Source organism: Ambystoma mexicanum, chromosome 9, assembly GCF_040938575.1.
Source record: "Ambystoma mexicanum isolate Mex_15411 chromosome 9, UKY_AmexF1_1, whole genome shotgun sequence".
NCBI lineage: Eukaryota > Metazoa > Chordata > Amphibia > Caudata > Ambystomatidae > Ambystoma > Ambystoma mexicanum.
This window is the reverse complement of record NC_090931.1, coordinates 196,003,516-196,027,095: the sequence shown is the minus strand read 5'-3', so window position 1 is coordinate 196,027,095 and position 23,580 is coordinate 196,003,516. Positions and strand designations below refer to the sequence as shown.

Sequence of the window (23,580 nt, the reverse complement as noted above, 5' to 3'; positions counted from 1 at the left end):
CAGAGGTCAAGTGTGTTTCTGCAGTGCCTCCACAAGAGTATCACCGGTCCTTCAACTCTCACATATGGTAGCAAAGGTACCCAGATTAATAGCCAGAATTCTTTTAATACACTCCTAGAGCACTGCCAAACATCTGGACTGACACAGTATGGAAAAACTAATCAATAAAAAGAATCATCCCTCCACATTAAGTGTAATATGCAGCATTCACACTGTTGCACATGGATGACTCAGAATAAATTGTGTATAGACAGGTATAACAGTGGTGCTTTCACATAATACTCTGTCCCCTCCTTAGTGGGATAATACTCTGAGAAACACAAATACGGATCATGGAAATATCAATCTGACTAAAATATATTCACATCTGAATTATCAGTAACGGAACAAACTGGGCCTATGTAATCAAATGGATTAAAAAAGCCAAGTAGACAACAAACAAGTAATAATGCCCCAGCTCATGTGACATAGACAGTTCTGGGTAAGAAATAAAATGCCCTACAGTTAGTTGCTGAAAGCGAAGGATGAAATCGCTCACTGCCCACTCTCCTGGGTTAAGTGCAGATTGAAGTTCACCCAGCAGCTTCAGTGATCTCAGATGGAATTCTTGCCACTTGTGCTCCAGGACTCTACATTTGAAGAAGAAACATTCAGCATTTAAATACCAGCCTCTTTAAGATTCAGGAATCATCAGAGCAATGTATGACTTTACAGTGCATTACTCCATTTAAAAGTGTCTCCACCTCATTCTATTTATTTTAGAGCATATAATTCAGAAATCATTCACCATATCACATAGTCCCTGGTGCCAGAAGGGAGTCGGGAAATCCATTTAAAAAACGTGGTATTGGAGACACTGAGGGGTGGTGTGTGGGCTCAAAAGACAAAAACAATTCAAACACAATTTACATTACTGTGCTGGGGTTAGAAAAGAGGTACAGTGGCCTTGCAAACAAAAATATTCTTTAACTTCCACAAGCATAATCAAAAGCCTCTGGCAGTCTTTCATTTGTAGGACTCCCCAAGAAATGTTCATACCTTCTATGAACAGGGTTTGTACTGAAGTCTGTATTCGTTTCATAAATAATTCAGCTGCAGCTTCTGTGTTTACATTTCTTATGTCCCCTGAGCCAGAGAGAGGAAGAGAGAGAGAAAGAGCATCCTCTGAGACCAGCCTTTCTCTCTCTAATCACATGACTTGAAGGCAAATCAAATGGTGCTTTCCTCACAAGGAAGTCCAGTCAGACTCTCAGAGATATGGAACACTCTTCACATTTACAAATCTAAAAAATAACCATTTCCTCTTCACAACTGAAGTCAGATTGAACTGAAGATATGTGGCAGGGAAGCCACATACACACTTTACCCCATGAAATAATCTTCTCAGGAACTGATGAATGCTGGTATAATGAGCAGGGCTGAGCTGATGGAAGAATTCAGGGTTAAAACAACCTATATTAAAAGTAATGGGTTTTGTTTTCTCTCAGAGAGTATATAAAACTAAGATATTTATATAGCATGTGATATGATATGATATTTTATTTATATTGCACTCGTACACAGGTGTTTCAGAGCGCGACCAGGCAAAGGGAGGGGAACAGGGGAGAAAAACAAAAACACAGATCTGTGGAGAGCCTAACTACAGGACAGGTTGTCACAGCTGCTCTCTCTCTAACCCCTCTGCAACTGCCATCAACTGCCACTTTTTCAACATTCCATGAGCCTTGATAGGTTCTCACAAAGGTCAAATGGAGGACATTCTGTAGCAAAGGTCATTGTAGTGGCCAATACCTCACCAGGAGAGCTCACATGGATGGCCCCATTGCTAATAACAATACATCGGTGTACATATATTTCCTACTGCATCAAACCTAAATCCATAACACTTACATTTCACATACAATTCACATATCTAACAATAAATATACCATGAAAACAGTGTATTACACTTTTCAATGTACTTTAAATGCATTTCATACCTTCAGTTCTAGTGAGCTCTGACATGTGCTTTTTGATGTACACCAGGAAGGCGTGCCCCCACAACTCAGCCTATGGTTACAGGAAACCTCACACCCATCAGGGAGGTTACATTAACATGTAATTGGTTCTAGGAATACTGAGAATGTTATGCATGTATGAGCATCATGAAAATGATTCAATCAAAGTCTGTAAGACATAAGATGTGGATACCATGTACATATTTTCAGTATCAGATTATCTAAGATTGCATTAGATATTTGAATTAATTATCCTTTGTGACATCTTGGTGAGCATGAGCCACTCTTGAACTGATTAGCCTTCTTATATGGACAATCGACTCGATTTGCCTCCTACAAGATGGCACGGATCAGACGATTCACAAGTTCTGAGTGATGTAGGTCTAGTCTTCTAAATGCAACCATGATATACGGTTCCAGCATGCTTCACAGTAGAAATCGCACCCCAAACCCTGGCGGCAGCTTCTCTGTACCTGTCTCTGCAACTTGGTCTAACAGAAAAAGGTGAGCCCTGCCATACTAAATCAGAAACACAGAGTTCTGCATGCAATGTGAGGTCCCGAACGATATTTCACATACTCCACATAGTATAGATACACATGAACCTGTGACTTTCTTACCATAACACATTAATTTCCTGTTGCATGTTTTGGGTTCAACAGTATGACCAATACATTGTATTGAAAAACTTGCATCAATGAACATCTGGTACCATTTCCATGGACTGATACCTACACGTCATGCCACGCAGAACACTGCCTATTAGCAGGTATTGTGACAGAGTTTACATTGAGAATAGTAATACTCTCAGTGATAGTGACATCACATGTGTGCAAAACTGCATATACCTAATGCGTGTCTGTCATTTAGTTGCAGATTAACATGAAGCTGCCACATAATTCTTCCACTTGACCGCATGGGTGAAGCCATTGGAGGGCTATTTTAATTGTGTCTGTCTTGATGAAGGCCATTACAAACAGGAGAGTGCTTAGTTTATTCTACTATGGCTGAAACACAGTCACAGTTTAATGAGTGTTCATAGTACTCTTCACGTGTTGGATTAATACATGTTTTATTAAGAGAGAGAGGGAGAGAGAAGAGAGAGAGAGAGAGAGAGAGAGAGAGAGAGAGAGAGAGAGAGAGAGAGAGAGAGAAGCACTTTGGGCTATAGGCAGCCTGAAACACCGTATTTAAGGCAGATGGCTGTCTTAAATACTGTGGATGCCCTTCCTTTGTGTGTGTACATGAGCACTACCTTCTGAGTGCTTGGATGGGCTTGGAGGAATGGCCCTGACCACTCCTCAGCTTGAGAAAAGCTTGGTGTGTGATTGAGTGCTGTATTCACTCACTACCGCCCAAGGGGATCAACGCAGAACCCCTTACCTCCTCTACCTGTATACTGCTGGAATTCTGTAGCTGGGCTCCTGGAATACCTGCTGCTTGAGAAGGAATCAGGTTCTGCAAAAGAGGGAACCGACTGCAGCACTCCTTCCTCTGGATCCAATGAGGACGAATGGATCACAGCTCGTGCCTCCCTGATGCTCCTGACCGAGCCTGCATTGTAGGATACATAAGTGGGAGCCTGTTTGTGGCTGGAACCCTGAAGGCTCTGAGCGCCATTTGGACCTGAGTTTCTTCACCCCATGTCATCAGGCAAGCACTCTGGTTCCATCTCCACAATCTGGGAAGAGTTAGGGGCCTGGGGCCTGTGCTGCATGTACCCGGCAACCCCACCACCAAACATGCCTCCAGGTCCTTCTTCAATGTCTAGCCCCTCTCCAGTGCGACTTCTCAAGCAACTCTTCAATAATCATCCTTCCAAGGGGTCTTCTCAAGCTGACCTCATCCTCATAAACTGAATCTTGGCCCTGAGGATGGCAGAGGAACGCAGATCCCTGACTACTGTCAACCACAGATCTTTGTCTTTCAACACCTCTGGCTCCTACCCTCAATTATGATGACGCCAAATCTTCAATAATCATCCTTCTCAAAGGTTCTTGAGGTCCACCTTGCACTGGTGGGTCATCGTTGGATCCTATGAATGTTGCCAGTCAACAAGCACAGCGACGACCTCTGGAAACTGCAAAACTGCTTGCTGCAGAACTGATTTTTCAATCAAGAATATTGGTATGATATGATATGGCATTTATAACGCACCTATACACAAGTGTTTCAAGGCGCGGCGAGGCAAGGGAGGGGAAACAGAGGGAAGACAGAGACAGCGATCCTACTACACCAGGTGACATTGAGATCGCGCAAGTGCAGGGGAGGGGGGAAGGGGAAAAGTGCAGGGGGAAGGGCGGGCAGTGCAGTACATAGGATAACAGTAAATAAATAAGACAATATGTAATAAATAAATGAAAGTGCGACCAGCTGGTGGCAAGTGCAAGGCTAAGTGCCGACATCAGGTGTCAAGTGCTAGTAGGGGCTGTAGGGATACAGAAACAGTCCCAGAGTGCAGGGGTTGCAAGAGAGGTAGTGCAGGTGTGCAGCTGCGGGGAGGTACCTGGGCCTGAGATCCGAGGGTAGCCAGGTGACCAGTGCAGTTTCAGAATCAGCCTGGAGAACAGCAGGGGAGAGGAGGAGAGAAAGCAGAAGCAAAGAGGAAGGTCTTGAGGTGCTTTTGGAACCGGAGATGGTTCTCCCCAAGTTTCAGAGAGGCAGAAAGGCTGTTCCAGAGGGAGGCCCCGGCAGATAAAAGAGATCTACCACCAACTCATTGCTTGGAGAAGCGAATTACTCTGAGGGAGTTGGATGCGGATGAGTGAACAGCCAGAGAAGAAAAATATTTAGGAAGAGAGAGTTGAAGGTATTGAGGCCCCAGGAGGCTTTGTGGACAACGCAGAGGGTTTTGAACTTAATCCTCGCAGCCACTGAGAGCCAGTGCAGAGAGTCAAGTCCTGGAGAGATACGATCCCTGGGCTTGAGGCCAAGGACAAATCTCGCAGTGCTGTTTTGGATGAGCTGCAGAGGGCGGAGCGTAGAGGCAAGCAGATTTAGAAAGAGGCTGTTGCAATAGTCTAGCCCAGAGAGAACCAGAGCTCTGGAGACAGTGAGCTTCTGGGGGAAGGAGAGGAAAGGAAAAATACCTCTGAGAAGGTGCAGCTGGTAGTGTGACTTCTTAGAGACGTCAGAGATGTGAGGAGAGAAGGAAAGTGTGGAGTCGAAGATGACCCCGATGTTTTTAGCCTTATAGGTGGGAACAGGGAGAGGGCCAAAAGAGGCCGGCCAGAGAGTGACAGGAAAGGAGAGAGCGGGTGTGCCGATGAGGAGAATCTCGGTCTTACTGGCATTAAGGCAAAGATCATTGGTGGCACTCCACCCCTGGATGGCAGACAGACAGACAGAGATGAGAGAAGGAGAAGAGGTGGCAGAAGGGAGACTAAAAATGAGTTGAGTGTAATCCGCATAGCACTGAAAGTTGGGGCAGAGAGCAGCAATGCAGTGGGCAAGAAGTGGCAGGTATTGGTTGAATAGCCAGGAAGAGAGGTTAGACCCCTGGGGAACACCAGAGGTAGAGATAGAGACAGAGGAGACGAAGGACCCATGTTGGACCTGGTAGGGTCGGTCAGAGAGGAAGGAGGTGAGCCAAGCCAGGGCCTGATCAGTGATACCAAGGTTATATCACGGTTGAGCAGGATGGCATGGTTAACTGTGTTAAAGGCAGAAGAGAGATCAATTAGGATGAAGGCACAGGGGTTGTTAGAATCCAGGTTGGAGAGCAGGTCTTCACGGATGTTCAGGAGAGCAGGTGCTGTGCTTCTGTCAGCTCTGAAGCCAGACTGATGGTCATGGAGACAACCAACAAATTCAGAGTGAAGATTAAGCTGGGAGATGGCCAGCTTTTCCAGGAGTTTGCCTAGGAAAGGAGTGATGGAGATAGGATGATAGTTGGCCGGGCAGGAAGGGTCTGCAGAGGGTTTCTTAAGAAGAGGGTGCACAATGGAGTGGCGATGGAGTGGTTGCAGAAATCAGCCAGAGCAGGAGCCAGGGTGTCAATGTGGTCCTTGATGGCTTTGGAGGAACAGGGGTGAACCTGTTTTGACAAGACTTTCATAGATAGGACTTGTCTAGAAACCTCGTCTGAGGAGAACAGGGGAAAGGCAGAGGAGGGAGGAGAGGTGGCCGAAGATACCCAATATTGCTGGATCTATTTGGTCTCACTGAAAAGTCTTTGTGGCATAGTTAGGAAAAGTATCTTACTCATTTTTAATTGCATTTTCCCTTCTAAGAAATACTCTCTGCTGAACCTCTAAGAACTCTTTGAAACTATTTGTACTTAACTGTTGCAGTGTTAAATTTACTTTGTGAGGCTAGAAAAGAAAGCATATGGTTCATTAAGCGAAATACTTAGATGTTTTCCCACACATTCTAAAATCCAAAGGGTCAAAAATATGGGTGTGGCAATCAACTGGAAATGTCAGCTTGCAGAAGCAGTCCTGAAGAAGACAAGGTTTGGGGACAGTGACTGATCATGAGTTGGTTCACCAGCGTTTGTTGAAACATATCTTGACAAAAAGTTGCATGTTGTTATTCAATAATAAAGCTATATGCTGACATTTTATTGAACAAGCTTTATGCTGTAATCTGATGAAATATCTGTATGTACATATTTCACTGTATTGCATTTGTTACCCATATAATTGTTAACCTTCCATAATATGCATTCAATGTTTATAGTTGAACAGTAGCTTGGTCAGGTCTTGCTTTTAAAGGATCTATGTGATCACTCCGCCGCTCATAACTGCAAAGGCCAAAATGCTGATGCCAGCTACGGCGCGGCGCAGTGATCATATAGATCACTGTGCCCGCTTCCCCGGCCTGCTTTTCCCTTCCTACCCTCCACCCACATACCCCAACTTACCTTTCATGGCAGCACACTTCTGTGTGTGCCGCCTGCAGCCTGCTATCCCTGCAGCATCAGCTCCTCCCACTAACGTGGGTTAGAGCTGACGCCGCAGGGTGCTTTTCTTTTTTTTTTCTTTCATGTCCCCCGCTTACCAAAATGGTAAGCGGGGGACACCCCCTGCAACCCCTGCTCTGCTTGGGCACAGTAAATGTCGCCCTCATTTTATGCGCCCCCAAAGTCGCAGTAACTGCGGGGGCGCACAAATGAGGGCGACATTTTTGTACGATTCTGCTTTTAACCACTAGAGGGAGAGGTTTCGTAATATTAATTCAGAATGCTGTGAAGTAAATGGTGGATGGAGGATTGTTCTTTTTGTTACACGTATATGGCCTTACTCTTTCTTCATCCATTTAGTCCTTCCTGTTTCTTTAACACACTGTAAGTCAGGAAGACATACATAGCCAAGGGTTCCTTAGCAAAACCATCAACCATACTATGTAACCCAACTCTCAGCCCAGGTCTCTGAAACCGACTGTAATGATCAGAATACTTGTGTGTGTAACTCATCGCAGGCTCCCTATTCCTTTCATATAATGTTACACCTTTGTATTGTACCCGATGGCCTCCTTTCCCTGGTTGCTTTGAAGGGGCACCCCCACACGTTAGCACATTATCAAACTCATAAATAAATACAAATAAAGACACTGACCACAAGGCTTATGGAAGATCTCCCTAACACTAACCTCAACATGCATCCCCAACTTTCTGCCTCCATTTCCCAATCCTTACCTTCTGCTGCTAATACCCAACATCTAACCTCAATACCCAAACAAAGCTCTCTACACCAAAAGGAAATACCAGTAGACAACCAAACCATGAGGGTTTACTACCCCTGTTTCAACAACCACAACCAAAAGACCCCCAAGATAAACACCAAAAACCACTCCAGAGCCAGAAAGGAAATACCAGCAAAGGACCTAACCATGAGTGTTTACTACCCCTGGTTCAACAACCAAAAGACCCCCAAGATTAACACCAAAAACCAAATCGGAACCACAAAGGAAATAGCAGTAAATGAATGAACCACAACGTCTACAACCCCTGCTTCAACAACCTCACCCTCACCAATTACAAACAACTAACCACAAACAGCAAAAACTGAACTCCAAGGACCAGTAAATGCACCAATCCAAAGGGGACGACCACTGAAAAGAATGCAACCCACAACTAAAGCACCATGCCATGACAACAAGAAAGACAAAGAAGCCAGAATGGACAACATAAATAAGGAAACCCCAACTGTGCTGGAAAGTGCCAACCAGAAAAATCACACAACTCCAAAAAATTGGGTAAAGAACAAACCAGATGGCCTGAGGACACATACAAAGAACAAAGCAGGCATACTACATTGCTCGCTACCTCTCCACATATGACTGCTTTGTAAGCAAACACAGACCAGCAACAACAAACCGACAGGCAATAAGCGTTCCAGTACAGACGCCACCTGGACGCCAAACATAACCCGACAATTGATAAACCACCCCAACCTGGACAAGAACAAGGACTATACCCCAACCAGAATCAGGGACAAACTGGAATCCATTACCCTCCACACGACCCACATCACCAAAGACTGGAACAACGGATGGGTACCAGCACAATCACCATCCGGAACCAACCAAAAACAACCAACCCTGAAATCAACTTTATCAGCCTACTCAACGAAGAGACCGACCACCAAATACCTCCCAACAAGCACAATCAGGAGGGAACCACCAGCAATGGAAACCCAACCGACAACACACCGGACCGAAGCAACAATACAGACAACAACCCCAAAGAAAAATCAAGTAAACTACATTGCAGCATTCTCCATGTTAGATCCATGGCAAACACTCAATAGAAATCCATAACCTTCAGACGTTCTCTTTCTTACAAAAACCTGGTTATCGGACAACTAAGAAGTAATGGCCAACAAAGCCATACCAGACATCTTTTTCTTTAAAACTGTATTTATAATTGCACAGAGCATATAATCAGACAGAGCATATACACAGTTGTTTAGGGTATCAAACATTACATCATATTCAATAACATTCCATATCAGTCAGGGTCCTCAGCTTCGGCTTTGTCCGACAGGTACTGTTTGTATCTGGCCCATATGTTTCTGGGTCTGGAAGTGGGGAGTACTGAGCCTAGATATAGTTCCTCGGTATCATTTCTCCATAACATATCTTGGTCCCAGTCTGCCTTGGTTGGTGGTGTACTGCTCTTCCACTTCAATAGCATTGCCATCTTGGCTATCAATAAACTCAGGTTCAAAAGTTTCCGCCATGTTGGGTTCATCCTTCCCACTGCCCCTAGAAGACATAACTGGGGTGACCATTCAATGGGCTGATCAGTCATTTCATCTAGCCATTCATCTAGCGCCATTTCATTTAGCGCTGTACAAATCTCTGCCCAGTATTCTTGTCATTTTATACATGTCCACAGCATGTGGAAGATGTCTGCATCTTCGGAATGACATCTCGGGCATGTACTTGCTGCTGTTGGATAGATGCACTTGAGTCTAGCAGGGGTATAGTGTGTCCTGTGGACTATTTTATAGTGTATTAGTTTATATCTGGCGTTACATGATATGTGTTTGGTCAGAGTGCATATCTGTAGCCATTGATGGTCCTTTATTTGATGCCCCAGATCTTGTTCCCACTTGATTCTGGCGTTATGTTTCCCTGTTGGGTGAGTTTGAACAATAGTCTTGTACAGTGTGGAAGCCGTGATTTTCCCTGTTCCTCCCGTGAACATGTATCCCAGCCCCAGGTTTATCACTGGTTCTTCTGGAAAAGTGGGCCACAAGTTCTTAATAGATGCTTTTATGCGCATGTAGTGCAATTTGTGTTTGACCGTATTTCCTACTATGTCATTAAGATTTTCCCAGGTCATGAAGCGTTTGTCAGGGAATAGTTGTCCCCATTGGACGATACCCTTGGCACTCCAACATGTAGCTGCCTCCTTGTCTAGGGTAGGTGGTATATGGGGGTCGGCCCAAATCGGCATGCTTGGGTGGTATAACTTATCTGTATTGTATATGTCGGCAGTAGGATCAATGGAGTTGTGGCGCTTGGGACGGGACCTTGTCATATTGTGTAGTGTTGTGGTGGGTTCCGGCACGTGTTGTTCATGAGGTGTGCTTACCGGGTTCAGGAAGTTCCTGGCCCACTGGGCGGCGTAATGTGCCTTTGCTGCTAAATAATAGAGTTCCAGATCATGTGCTGATAGGCCGCCTTGTAGGTATGGGTCTGTTAACGTCCTCCAGTTCAGTCTGGAGTGTCCTCCCCATGTGAATGTGATGCAGGCACTTTTCATTTTTATGAACAGTGCACAACCTGGCCACACCGGTACTGTATTGAATAGGTAGAAGAGTTTTGGGAGTATTATCATTTTGATAAGAGCGATTCTTCCCATCATTGAGATAGGTAGGGCACTCCAGCGCGTCATTTTTGCACACATGGCATTGGCCAAGGTATTGTAATTTAAAGCGTGGGACAATTGGGCGGTCCTAGCCACGTATGTTCCTAGGTATTGAATATGTATCGAGCTCCAAGTGAGTCCATGATGTTCTTGGGGCGCTACTGTAGTTTTTGTGAGTGGAAAAATTTCAGATTTGTTTGCATTGAGCCTTAGGCCAGAGAAGTCGCCGAACCACTTGACTTCTGCTAGAACCTTGTCCAGTGTGCGATCTGGATTCTTTAGATACAAAAGAATATCGTCAGCGTATAATATGATAATTTGTAGTTAACCCTCTATCCACAATCCATGTGTGCTGTATCGGGTCCTAAGTATGTCTGCTAAAGGCTGTATCACCAGTGCAAATAGGAGTGGTGACAATGGACAGCCTTGTCGGGTGCCTCCTAACAGTTCCAGTGTGTTCGTTAGGGACCCGTTGACACTTATCTTGGCGTAGGGTCGTGCATATAGTATTTTGATCCATTTAATGAAGTTAGGACCGAAGCCATAATTCTGTAGTATCCTAAATAGGAAGGTGCCAGTATACCGTATCGAATGCTTTTTGCATGTCAAGAGAGACTGCTACTCCCTGAGTTTCTTCGGGTATTGTCGCCAGCATTTTGTGGCATCGTCTAATGTTTGTTGCCGTGGGCCTACCTACGACGAATCCGGCTTGGTCTTCATGGGCCATATAGGGTATCAGTGGGGTTAGCCGGATTGCCAATATTTTTGCAAAGATCTTAGCATCCGTGTTTATTAATGATAGCGGTCTATAAGAGCCGCGTTCTTCCGGGAATTTCCCGGGTTTAAGCAATAGAGTGATGACCGCCTCCCTAGTGGTTCCGGGAAGTTCCCCTTTATCTAAGGCCTCTGTCCATACTGCGTAGAGCCTGGGAACTAAAAGTTGACTGAATTCTTTATAAAATTCCGCCCCGAAGCCATCTGTGCCTGGCGCTTTCCTGTTGGGGAGTGTTTTTATTGCTTCCACTATCTCGGCCTCAATGATTGGGTTTTCGAAAGTTTCTCTGGTGGCGTCGGCTAATAATGTTGTTGAAGTGAACTAGAATAGTCTCATTAAAATTCGTAAAGAAGTTAGATGCCCCCACACAAATATGTTTGCCCCCCCCACCGCCCGTGAAGTTAGCGCCTCTCCCAACATTTGACGGATTAGCCCCTCTGAAATGTAGGTTTTGTTGCGCACCTGAACACACGCCATTCACCATATACACACACGCACAGCCAGCCATCCATATATTTAAGTGTGCACCCTTTCACCATGCAGGCCAACCCAGGCAGCCACCTACACATTTAGGTGTACACCCTTTCACCATACACTCACACACACACACGTCATGGGGTTGAGGGGAGCCCTGTTACTTCAAAAAGAAATTGTTTTAAAGAAATTATTTCCGTTAAGGACTGAACCATAAAGGAAATACTTTCTTTTTGAAGTCATAGAGCTCCCCTGACCCCATGACATGGAGGCCTCCAGCCTGGGGTCTTCCATGTCATGGGGTGGGGGAGCCCTCGGACTTTAAAAAGAAAGTTTCTTTTTGTAGTCACTCTGCCTTCATAAAGAAATTATTTAATTTACAGAAATTATTTCTTTATGAATGCAAAGTGCATTGAAAAAGAAATATATATATTTTTTTTATTGAGTTTTTTTTCCATTTTATTTCTCTCCAAGTGGGACCCCCTCCCAGGACATGTGCAAGCGGGACCCCCCGCACCGCAGGGGCTGCGGGGGGCCCGGTTACGCCAGTGCTGCCAGAACCACATGAGCGCCTGCAGACTGCCCGTCGGTGGTAGTGGTGCTTGGTATAAATGAACATGACATAACTTCCCTCAGGTGGTGCAGGGCTCCTTTTGCGCGCTGTCCTGCCGTAAGGAATGCCTACAGCTTCTGTTGGTGGGACTGGTGAGTGGTTCTCCCACTCTGGACTGGCCCGGCAGCTTTGCGTTCCCTTCTTGGCGTCTCTGTCTGCACTCTCCTCTCCTGGGCTGTACTTGCTCTTGCGGCTCCTCCAGGGAGGATCGGATGTATTTTGCAGTCCTTTCCTTTTATATGTTTAAAGTGTCCGCATTGAATGGAACGCGTACCTTGGTTCCACACTATGCTTCTTATTCCTCTGCAGATCTTCTTCGTCCCAGTGTTGTCAGGATCACTCTCCACTGGGTTAAGTGAGTTCTTCTTTGTCTCAGTTTCTTGAAGTACTCCAGCTAGGTAATCCCTACTCTTCCTCGTCTCAGTATGTCTTTTGAGGATGGGATCCTCTACAGCAATGCAAAGAGGTATTAGGAAGTGTAAAGGTGGGTGTAAAGTATGAGTATAAGGGAGGTATGGGTGGAGGGTGGAAATATTGCGTTCTCCCATAATAGTTTTCACTGGTCCCATAGAGGGTTTCCCTCCCCATGAGATCCTCCCACTGAGTTCCACCCCCAGGCAAACTATAGGGTAGCGGCCTCACCTCGATGGCCTCAAAGGAAGGGGCTCCCCTCATGGGAGCAGTGACAACACCCTGTGATTTATCACATACCCTTCCCCTCGTGTTGTAGGCCTCCCCACCTGAAATCTTACCTGGGGTTTTTTGGTTTTCACCCCAATCATCTTCACTTGTATTTCGGTATCTCTGATCCAGCTTCTCCTGGGGTAGAAGCATTCCTTCCTGTATCACCCAGCACCTACCTTGACTGTGCAGTCCCAAAAATCTCTTCTCTATCACCCCTCCTATCCAACACCTTTAACTTAGAAATCCACATCTCTGCCAACAGCACCTTGCGGTTGGTGAGAGCTAGGCATTATGTATCCCCTTCATCCCCTAACCAGCTTTCTCAAAGCTATACAAGGTTGGATGTCCTGGGGTAGGCTTGCCCTTAATGGAGACAAATTTGAAGCCTTCACCACTGGCCTTCCATTCCCCTCGTCTCACTGCCTCCCCTAGCCTTATGGACTGGGGCATCTACCCCTCCTTCTAATTCTTCTTCGACAACAAACTCACACAATCAGATAATACTCCTCCATATGATTCCCAAACCTCAGGAAGTCCATTCAAATAATAGTCTCCTCTGGTAATCCGGGAATAACTGCCTAGTCTATGAGGGTTTCTTGGCCCCTGATCTTAATAACGGTGGGAGCCCTGTGATATATTTTCTGATCTCCATAGACACATGTGATCTTGATTGGTTTGGTTTTTTGTAGCTCCTCTATGCCAAACAGATTTGCTCTTATGGTCATCTGCTTACTCCCTGAGTATACTAACGCAGATACTCAGAGACTGCTTACCATGATGGGCTCATGGGTCTTAATGGGTGTAGACAGACAAAAGCAATTGCTGGTTGTTTCAATGTCAGTCCCTAATTAGGTTCCCCGGGTCCTCCCATTCTTCCCCTGTCATCCAACCTATCTCCATAGGTTCTTCTTTTCTACTAGTGGGACATTGTCTAGAAACGTGTCTTTTTTCTGTGCAAGAGAAGCAGGTAATAGCAGGTATTCTAAGGACCATACTTTACTCTGGTTTTAAGCTTCCTGTATCTTTCATCAGAGGTTGTTTTCTTTCCTCCTTTTTTTTCACACTCTCGTGTTTCTGGTTTACTGATTTTTGGCAAACCCTCAGGTAACCTTTTCCTAGTATGAGTCCTTATTTCAGGATGGATAGAATTTCAGGGACCATTTTTTATGTATTTATACCCTTCATCCCCTCTATATAAGAGCCTGAGCTGTTTATTGGCCTCTGCATAATTCTGAGTGGTTTCTATTGCTGCGGTCATAGTTGGTTTCCACATTTGTAATATTGGTCTCTGAAGAGACGGGGACAGATTATTAGTGAGTTTTTCTAAAGATTGTAATACTTCCGGAAAGGTTTTCTTTCCTGGCCACATGGATAAGCGGTTTTGAATCTGTGGTAAATGTTTCAGTGCAGGGGTGTTGCTAGATCTGGAAAAGATCAGGGGCTAAGCTAATGTCGGGACTGGTGGGACTCAGGGCTAGGTAGCATTTTGGTTGTAGAACCTGATCTTCAAATCGGGGATGCAACCAAAAGACCCCGGGCTATAGCGCCCTCAGAGTCCCCCCCCAGCAATGCCTCTGCTTCAGTGATTATTGGTTCACAGAAATCTGACTGAAATGTCTCTGTAATTTCTACTGGACTTTCTTCTGCTCCTTGAAATGAACCCTCGGACACTGGAATGGTCAGCAGGGATTCCGCAGGACTTATATGTGGGGGTCTCAGTTTCTTGATGTACTCCATCTAGGTAATCCCTACTCTTCCTCGTTTCAGAATGTCTTACAAGGATGAAATCCTATACTTTACAGCAATATATAGAGGTATTAGGAAGTGTAGAGGTGGGTATAGAGTGGGAGTATGAAGGAGGTAGAGGTGGAGGGTGGAAATACTGCATTCTCCCATAATAGTCGTCACTGGTCCCATAGGGGGCTTCCCCTCCCCATGAGATCCTCCCGCTGAGTACCACGCCAGGGGGACTAACGGGCAGAGGCCTCACCTCCCTGGCCTCAGGGGAAGGGGTTTGCCCATGGGAGCAGTGACAATACCCTGGGATTCATCACAGACCGTACCAAGAGTGAACCAGGCACCTGAGGAGAACTTCCTTATCGCAGTGGCATTAATAAGTCCACTGACCACCAGGGAAGGGTCTGGGAACCTCCTCGTGGAGTGGCAAAGGTGTGTCCATTGTCCAGCAAAGAAGAGTTTGGGACTGTTCCTGGTATCGAGAGAGAGAGTGGCAAACATACAGCAGGTTGAAAGATACCAGGGGAAGGGGGTCATTCCCCCTGGCCTTATTGTGAACTGCACAGTCCAGTACTAGGAGAAAGAAGTCATTCTCCTGGTCCAGAGCATGGAGTTATGCAAAGATTATGTGGCACCTGCAGGCCAGGGAAAGGGAGTAATTCCCCGGTAACCTTTCTGCAAGAGAACATTCTTTTTAACAGGGAGTCATTCTCCTGGGGGAGAAACTTTCTTTTGGATTACATTAGTCGTTTGTTGTAGTGTAAGGGATATAAGTAGTTTTTGACACAGGACTGTGGAGTTTGATTTTGTAGTATTAGTTTTGGGCAGGGTAACCCATCCTACATGATAGGAATATTGAGGGTCTTTTTTTCCATAAATAAAAGTCTATAACCACCACCATGTCAACTTTGTGTCAGCTTCCTTCTTCAACACCCTCACATATGGTGTCAGTTGTGGGATCTGACTCAACTGATATGAATTGGAGACCCCTAAAATACTCCAAATTGAGTAGCCAGGCCAATGGTCCCACTGTATCTACTAGTGAGTCTATAGGTGTTGACCTATACAGTAGTTGAGATGTCTCTATAGAGGTAGAGGAACACCATTTAATTGCCACAGGACTATTCTTGTCACCACCGAAGGGCTCTGGCATCCGCCTAGTATCCAAGTCTGGCTTAGCTTGGAGATACGGCTTGGACTTAATGGCTGGAGTAATAGACCCAGACTACAGGGGTGATGTAAAAATCTTAATTCAGAACAATGGGAAACAAACATACCATGGAAAAACTGGGGAGAAAATTGCCCAGGGAATCTTAGAAGCGGACCTCTTTCCCAAACCTGCAGATTTTCGAGAACAAGAAATCACAGAAAGAGGTTCCAAGGGTTTTGGAGAGGCTGATAAAGAACACCCAGATATGCGACCTCAGTATCCCTGCAGGCCACTTGTGAAGAAACCAAGATAATTCCGGACCTACTCTGTCGGAAGCCTGCTTAAAGGTATTTCCTGAGGAAGAAGGAAGGACTAAAGATGGCCCATTTTGTTTTGTGTGTAAACAAGGCTATCTCTATCAGGGAGACCCCACACCAGAAGGGGTAAATAGGACTCAGATTGTAGTGCGTACGAGTCATAAGAGGTTCATCCTAGAGAGATAGCTCATGCCCACTTGACTTCGGAACACTTAGGGATGGCAAACACATAGGGCCAGATTCTCAGAAGGTTTTATTGGCCCAGGATGTATGCTAATGTCAAGACCTTCAAAGCCACATGTCCTAGAAAACAGTTTCACACTCCCCTTCACCAGCCCAGTTACAACCTCTCCCTATAATAGAGGTACCCTTCTCTAGAATTGGTATGGACATAGTCGGTCTATTAGAACTGTCCAGACTAGGGAGTAACTATTTTTAGTCGTTAAGGAGTACAGTAAAAAGAAAGTATCCAGTTGGCAAGTCTATCATATTATAAATATTTATTTTCAATTGTTGTCATAGGTATATACCACTATTGTAACTGTCCAATAACCAATATGATTTGTGTTTGCAATTGGTATTGCACCAATTGTGCCAACTGTAATTAATAAATGCTTCAGAGTGAGTTCAATTATTTCAAAGGTTTCTTTAATTTCTTCAGAATTATTTCCAATTTCTTCAGTGTATATCACAACTTAATTGTTCTTACACATTTTTCATCATTCAACACATGTTTCACCACTATTCCGTAGTGGGTCATCAGGAGAGAATCTAGAAAAACATTAATGACACAAAAATAATAGCTCAATAGCATCTAAACACTAAAGCTACAGTACAGATATATTTTCGATTTGTCTTGCTTATTGGTGCTTTCTTCACACAAAAAAGGATTTACACACACCCTATAATTATTGTATGGCACCTCCCGAGTATATCCAACACTTTCATAAAGAATTGGCATTTGGTTCTTCACCAAAAGTTTTTCCTTGTTTCCAAGTGGTTTAAATCTTTAGACCAAAAAATAAGACAAGAAAGAAAATATCTACCTTTAGCAATTTTTAGTAACTTTCCTTGTTTACTAAACAAAATTTGATTGGGATGCTGATCAAATCAATCCCTTTTTTCTAAAAAGAGGGATCTAATCCCAGCCAAAGAGGTTTCTTACCAGAAAGATGGATGGGGATCCGTTTGTCCCCAAACTCTGTGCCGCCGATCCATGAGATGGATCTAGACTGAAATTGACAGTCTTTTTTATTCTAAACATCCTCTGTGACTTGATTATGTCATTCGTTTTATGGCCCTCAATTCTTTCCTGATAGCATTGAATCCCTTTATGGTAGTGTTGATTGTCTGCCGAAGTTCCCATCTGGTAATCTGCAACCATTTGGCGCTGGCCATCGTCTGGATTCCAGGCATAAAGATAATTGCGAATACTGAGGCAGGCTTGCTGAACAGCCTGTGCTCAAATGGAATAGCATCAAAGGCTTCTATTTACTTTGCTGAGAAATAATTCTCCCTCTTTGTTCGATTGAGAACTTTGAGCGCTCTTCTTTTTCTCAAATGGGCATCTGTTTTCGGAAATTCACCAATGTTCAGGTTACTCTGAGGAATCACTAATGCTGGAACATGAATGAGCACCAGGGAACATGTCCCTCCCCAGTCCTTGGGCAACTTCATGTAGGCTCTGGACCTACACGCCCAATAATGATCCATAAGGAAGGCTGTCCCTGCTCCCATTCTGGAGACATCAACTGTAGTTTTGCAGCCTTTGTTATCTCCCACACAAATTCTTCCTTCTCTCTGGAAACACAATGTCTCATTCACCAATGGGATCACGATGATAGGACCTGATTCATCTTCTACCCACCTCAGTAGTTTGGCATGTTTAGCCCATGATTTCAAACAGCCATTGTTCACTCTCTGTACTTCTTTTACATATTCTGCCTTCACTAAGTGAGCTGTACAGGACATCATACCCTCTTCCCATCCTTTCTTTGATTCCATTCGACCATATACTAAAACTTGAGTTTGTTCACAACATCCAGGCCATCCATTTACTTCCCTTTTATCGGGGCAGTTCAGTCTGTTCATTTCTGCAACGATTACCACTTCCTGTCCTGTCTGTCACTGTATATGTAAGCATCTTGCTCTTCCATTCAGGTTCCTTTTCCATGTGTCTGGTCTTGATATAATCATCCTGGAATGGAAACAACCATTTTGATCTCCACTGCAGAGTGGCCAAATTTCCCTGGAATTGTCCTCTGGTCGTGCATGCTGCAAAATGAACAAGGCATTTGGCATTGTGTTCTGAGATTTCTCTTGAAATAAATGTTTGTACTGTATCCATGGCATAGGGTATGGGAGAGAGCAGATATAGTAACCCTCCTTAGAAGTTCTTTCTCCCACCTTTCTCATGTGCTGATATCACATGTTAATACCCAAATATGCTGCATTCTGTAGGTAGGTATTTATCCCTTCATTATCTTCCTCTATATTTCTCTTATGTCTTACTACTACAAGGTCAGTGCCTGCATTTTAATCATGAAGCCAATCAAAAAGAGTCCTCTATTTGGGGAGAACTATAGGAGCCTCTACCTTAATGGAAGTAAGCACATTAAAATCAGTCCCTTTAGTGGGGGAAATCATAGTGGCCTCTACCATAGTGGGTGTACTTATAGTAGAGACTGGAAACAAAGAGAGATAGAAAGACAAAGAGTGTAATTGTGCAGGCATATATCATGCACCAAAATACTGACATCCACCTTTTGTAACATCTGGGGTTTGGTCGGCCATGATCATTTTTCCTCTATTATTGTTATGAGCAGCCCTCTAATTACATGTCCATTCTTAGGATCCTGTAAAAAAGTGCAAATATCAACGTCTCTTCTGACAAGAGCAGGATAAGCTTGAAGGATAAATACAAAAACAGCAAACACAAGTTGGTGCACATCCCCATCTGTGAGAACCTTAAGTTTAATCAAACAAATACTCAGTGAGAAACAAGTCTGGATACTGTTCTCGTTTCCAATCTTGGAACTCGAAATCAAGATCAGGCATATTCGTGATACATCAATATTTCGCTAAAGTTCATTTTCAAAAAGATTCCTAAGGCTCACAGCAAGGGTTTGCAATCCTGCCATAATATCTATAAGGAGGGCCAAAATGAACCGTAGTCCAAATGTAAAATCTGCATTATTCAGCAAGTTGATTTATCGTCCTTCTTCTTTTGTCATCGATCGAGTCTGTACACGCTGAAATTCTTCTTCTTGACTTGCTTCTGGATCAGCAATGGTAGGAGGTACAGTCTCACCTTTGTATGGTTTCACATCGTTCGAATGAAGCCAAGCTCATCTGCCTTGGACTTTTACTGCTGAGGGTGTTATATTTTCAACGATAAAGGGGCTATTGAACCATGGCTCGTACCACTTTCGGGTGAAATTTCTAATCAGAACAATTTCACCAATAAACAGCTTGGGTGCCGATAAAAGTTCAGGAGATTCGGTTGCTGGATTGTTTTCATCTGTGTTCTGAGACCGACACCCCTGATGCTTGAGTTGATCTGAAATGAGAGAGATGCTAGAGGTCATACATGTCAAATATTTATTTAATTCATGACCTAACAGTTTCGCTGTACTCTGGGCATCACTTCTACTCCACGATGGAGGTGTAAGAGGCCTTCTCATTTGCCTCCCTGTTACTAGTTCATGTGGGGTGAGGTCGAGGTTTGAACCAGACTGATTCCCTAGGGCATTTAAAGCTAAGAGCAGGCAATATAGCCATCCATTCTTCAAAGTTAGCTTGTTTTGCCAATCCTTTCCTTAAGGAGGCAGTTGAGTCTCTAGCATATCCCGTTTGCTTGCGGGTGATAAGCAGAAGAAAACGTTTGTTTAATACTCAATAATAGTCCTATTTGTTCCGACACTTCATTAACAAAATGTGGCCCATTATCGGTTCACAGCACTTCACACACCCCAACCTGGAAAGACTTCACGTACTAAAAGCTTTGCTGCACAAGTGGCGTCAGGGTGTGTACATGAACCTGCCTCGATGCACCTAGAGAAGGGACACACCACCACTATCATATACCTGTGTTCATTACACACCTGCAGAACATCAACATAATCAATATGTATGCTGAAGAGGATAATTTGGTCGCGGTATTACTCCTCTAATCGTTCTTAGTGTATGCCAAGCAGTAATCTTTTGACATACGATGCAGTTTACTACAAAAAATGCAACGCGTTCTAACAAATTTGGAATGAACCAGTCTTCTACAATTGTTGCAGCAAGACTTTCCCTAGTTACATGCGTGGGGTAATGCAGCTGTTCAAGCGCTACTTTTAACAATGCTACTGGCATCACCGGCTTTCCAGTGCTAACCTCTCGCCATAGTGCTTCTGTGGGTGATAAAGAACACCCTCTTTGTTTCCATAACTCATGCTATTCCTGCGGTGTGCTTTCTTGAATCTCCATTAATTGGCTCTTTGGCAAATGATTAAACCCTTCTTGCATAGCCATAATCGTGACTACTTTCTCTTTGACATTTGGAGTATCAAAACTTGAGATATCTGGGGAATACGCAACCCTTTTGGCTTCTGCGTTTGCGACTTAATTCCTGCAAGAAATAAAATCTGTTCGCTTAGTGTAAGCGGCACATTTAATGATCGCTATGGCCATTGGGAGTTTTAATGCTTTAATAATTCTGACAATAAAGGTGCATGCTGCACTGGAGTGCCATCTGCTCAGAGGTAGCCCCTCCTTTTCCAATGTGCTAGCCCTGCGTGTACGGTTGACATCACAGAGGCGGAGTCACTGTACACCATCACTTCCTGCCCTTCGTTTTTCTCGAATGCGACAATGAGCGGTACCAATTCTGCTGCTTGCGCTGAAAAGTGAGATGGTAGCCGTGCACTTGCTACGACCTCAAACTCGCCATTTGCTCTATACTTCACTACAGCTGGGCCAGAATGCCTTTCTCCACTAGTCTGATACATTTTTGAAGAACTATAAAGAAATAGAATTTCCCCTCCTGGCAAAGCATTTTCTTTCACGCAAGGTATATCATCATAAAATTCAACACCATTTGCACAGTCATGCACTTGATCACCCTCTGTTATTGGCTCAGCTACAAATGTGCCAGCATACCCTATTTTACATTTGACAATTTTGATTGTTGGGTTTGAAATCATTACCTCATAGGCTGAGGCTCTCTGAGATGTCAATGTACCTTTGGGTTTCTCTAAAATGACAAACAGAGCATGCTCCACGAAGAGGACGATAGAGCAGCCCATAACAATACACATAGATTTCTCAATTGCGAACGTGGCGGCTGCCGATGTCTGTTCACAAGGAAAGTGCCCTGTCATAACTGGGTCTAAAATCCCACTGTAATACGCCAGAGGCTTGTACCCCAATGTAGTCCTATGTGTAAGCACTGCTGTAATGACTGTCCCATTTGTGTGCGAATACAAATAAAATTCCTCAGCATAATTGGGAATTCCTAAAACTGGGGCTGTACAAATCGCTTTCTTCAATTCCTCAAACCCTTCATCCATTTCCTCAGTCCATTCTTTTTTAACCTCATTCACCTGTGCTTTCTTTAAAGCCTTCAAAAGGGGTCATGTGTATGAACTGTAGTCAAACACCCAGGCTCCAATCTAATTGCATAGTCCCAGACATTGTTGCATCTGTTTTACCGTGTCGGCTTTTGCAGTTTTCATAATTGCCTCAGCTCTTTCAGGTGTCACCTTTTTCCCTCATGTGAAATCTACTGTCCTATGTATAACACCTCTTCTTGACAATATTGTAGTTTCTCCTTGTCTACCTTGTATCCTTTGTCTGCTAAGATAGTCATCAACTGAATCGAATCTTGCCTGCACTCATCTTCTGTAGTGCTACAAATTAAAATGTCATCTACGTATTGTATCACTGCACTTTTCAAATCAACATTGCCTAGGTCCATCTGTAGGACCCTGTTAAAGATCGATGGAGATTCCCAGTATCCTTGAGGCAGCCTAGTATGTTCCAGTTGAGTTTGGCGAAACGTAAATTAAGTCAAGTCTTGTGAGTCCTTGTGCAACGGTATTGAGAAAAATGCATTTTTCAAACCAATCACTGTGAAATATCTTGCTTCTACTGGGATACTGCATAGTATTGTCGCCGGGTTAGCAACTAGAGAAAACTCTGCCTCTACAATCTGGTTAATCAGTCTCATATCTTGTATAAATATCCACGACCCTCCCTTTGATTTTTTGATAAGATACACCGCAGTGTTGCACAGTGATTCTGATCGCACCAGAAAACCTTGTTTCATCAGTGCAGAAATGTTCTTGAATATACCCTCATCAGCCTCTTAAGACATGGGGTACTGTCTTGGTCGAGGTAAAATTGCTTCTGGCTGTTTTAACTTCCCCTATTCCCTTTAACAGTCCTACGTCATAAGGGCCTGTAGTCCATAGGACACTTGGCAACTTCTCCAAGGCCTCTTTAAAAAATGCTGGACACTGCCGCATTATTACCTTTCGCTGTGGGATTTCCCTCTTTTCTATTCTTATCCAGTATGTAATGCTCATAAGGAACACTACTTCCTCGTCTGTTGGGTCTTCCCTAAACATGTCATCATCAGTAATGTCAGTCAACCTGTACTCTTCTTCGAGAGCTATCACTGTCTTCCATGGTCTACCGTCATCATCCGTTACTTCAAGCATTGCCATTTCCCTTCGTACTATGGCTGCTTCTAACTCTAGAGGGGTTGTCTGTCCCCGATCTTGGTCCATAGGTATCTGTGGGATGAATACAAATTTGTCAGGTATCCTCACAGTCTTCCCCACTAAACCAGGTAGCCATGTCAGTAGAATGCTTACCCCATAAAAAAAACTCTGGCTCTACTGGAAGACCTCGCAGGGCCATTTGCCCTGTGTACGTCATTATGAACACGCTCACATTTAAGAAGTGTTTTCATGGAGTGGAACACACTATCCCTTTATCTGTAAATTAAATCGTCATGTTAAGTTTTGTCATCAAATCTCTTCCCAAAATGTTAACTGGTGTCTGTCATGAATACAACCAAGGAAGACAGACATGTCACACTCTCCTATAGAGACTGGTAATTCATCAGTAAAAGGAACTCGACTTGTAGCTCCAGAGAACACTTGAGCATTTATGCCAATTCCCAACATTGGATATTTTCCCACTCGTATTCATGAACGAGTGGCCCCAGTGTCTACTAAAAAAGAAAAAGATTTGCCTCCTGTCGTCACATTAACCCTTGGTTCCTCTTGGGGGTCTGGTGTCACTGATAGCACTGAACACATCACTCCCTGTGAGCTGTCCTATTGTGGGTACATACATACCCCCACACCTGTGAAAGGATTTCCTCCTACCACAGTGGCACCTCCTATTCTAGGTGTCAGCAGTTGTCCCATGTTTGCATACTGCTGTGTCTGCATGGAGGCGTGTTGCGACTGCCCATGCAGTGGATTCATTTGCACTTGCTCTGGGTTCTGTGTCTGTT

At 44.2% G+C, this 23,580-nt stretch overlaps 1 long non-coding RNA gene across 1 annotated transcript in view; it reads right to left on the bottom strand.

Annotated features, from left to right (window-relative positions):
• LOC138487871 (uncharacterized) overlaps window positions 1–23,580 on the bottom strand; it is a 157,846-nt gene that overhangs the window by 55,203 nt on the left and 79,063 nt on the right. Inside the window, exon 2 of the long non-coding RNA XR_011274552.1 lies at window positions 503–629. This is a non-coding gene — a long non-coding RNA (uncharacterized lncRNA). The remainder of the gene's footprint in view (window positions 1–502; window positions 630–23,580) is intronic.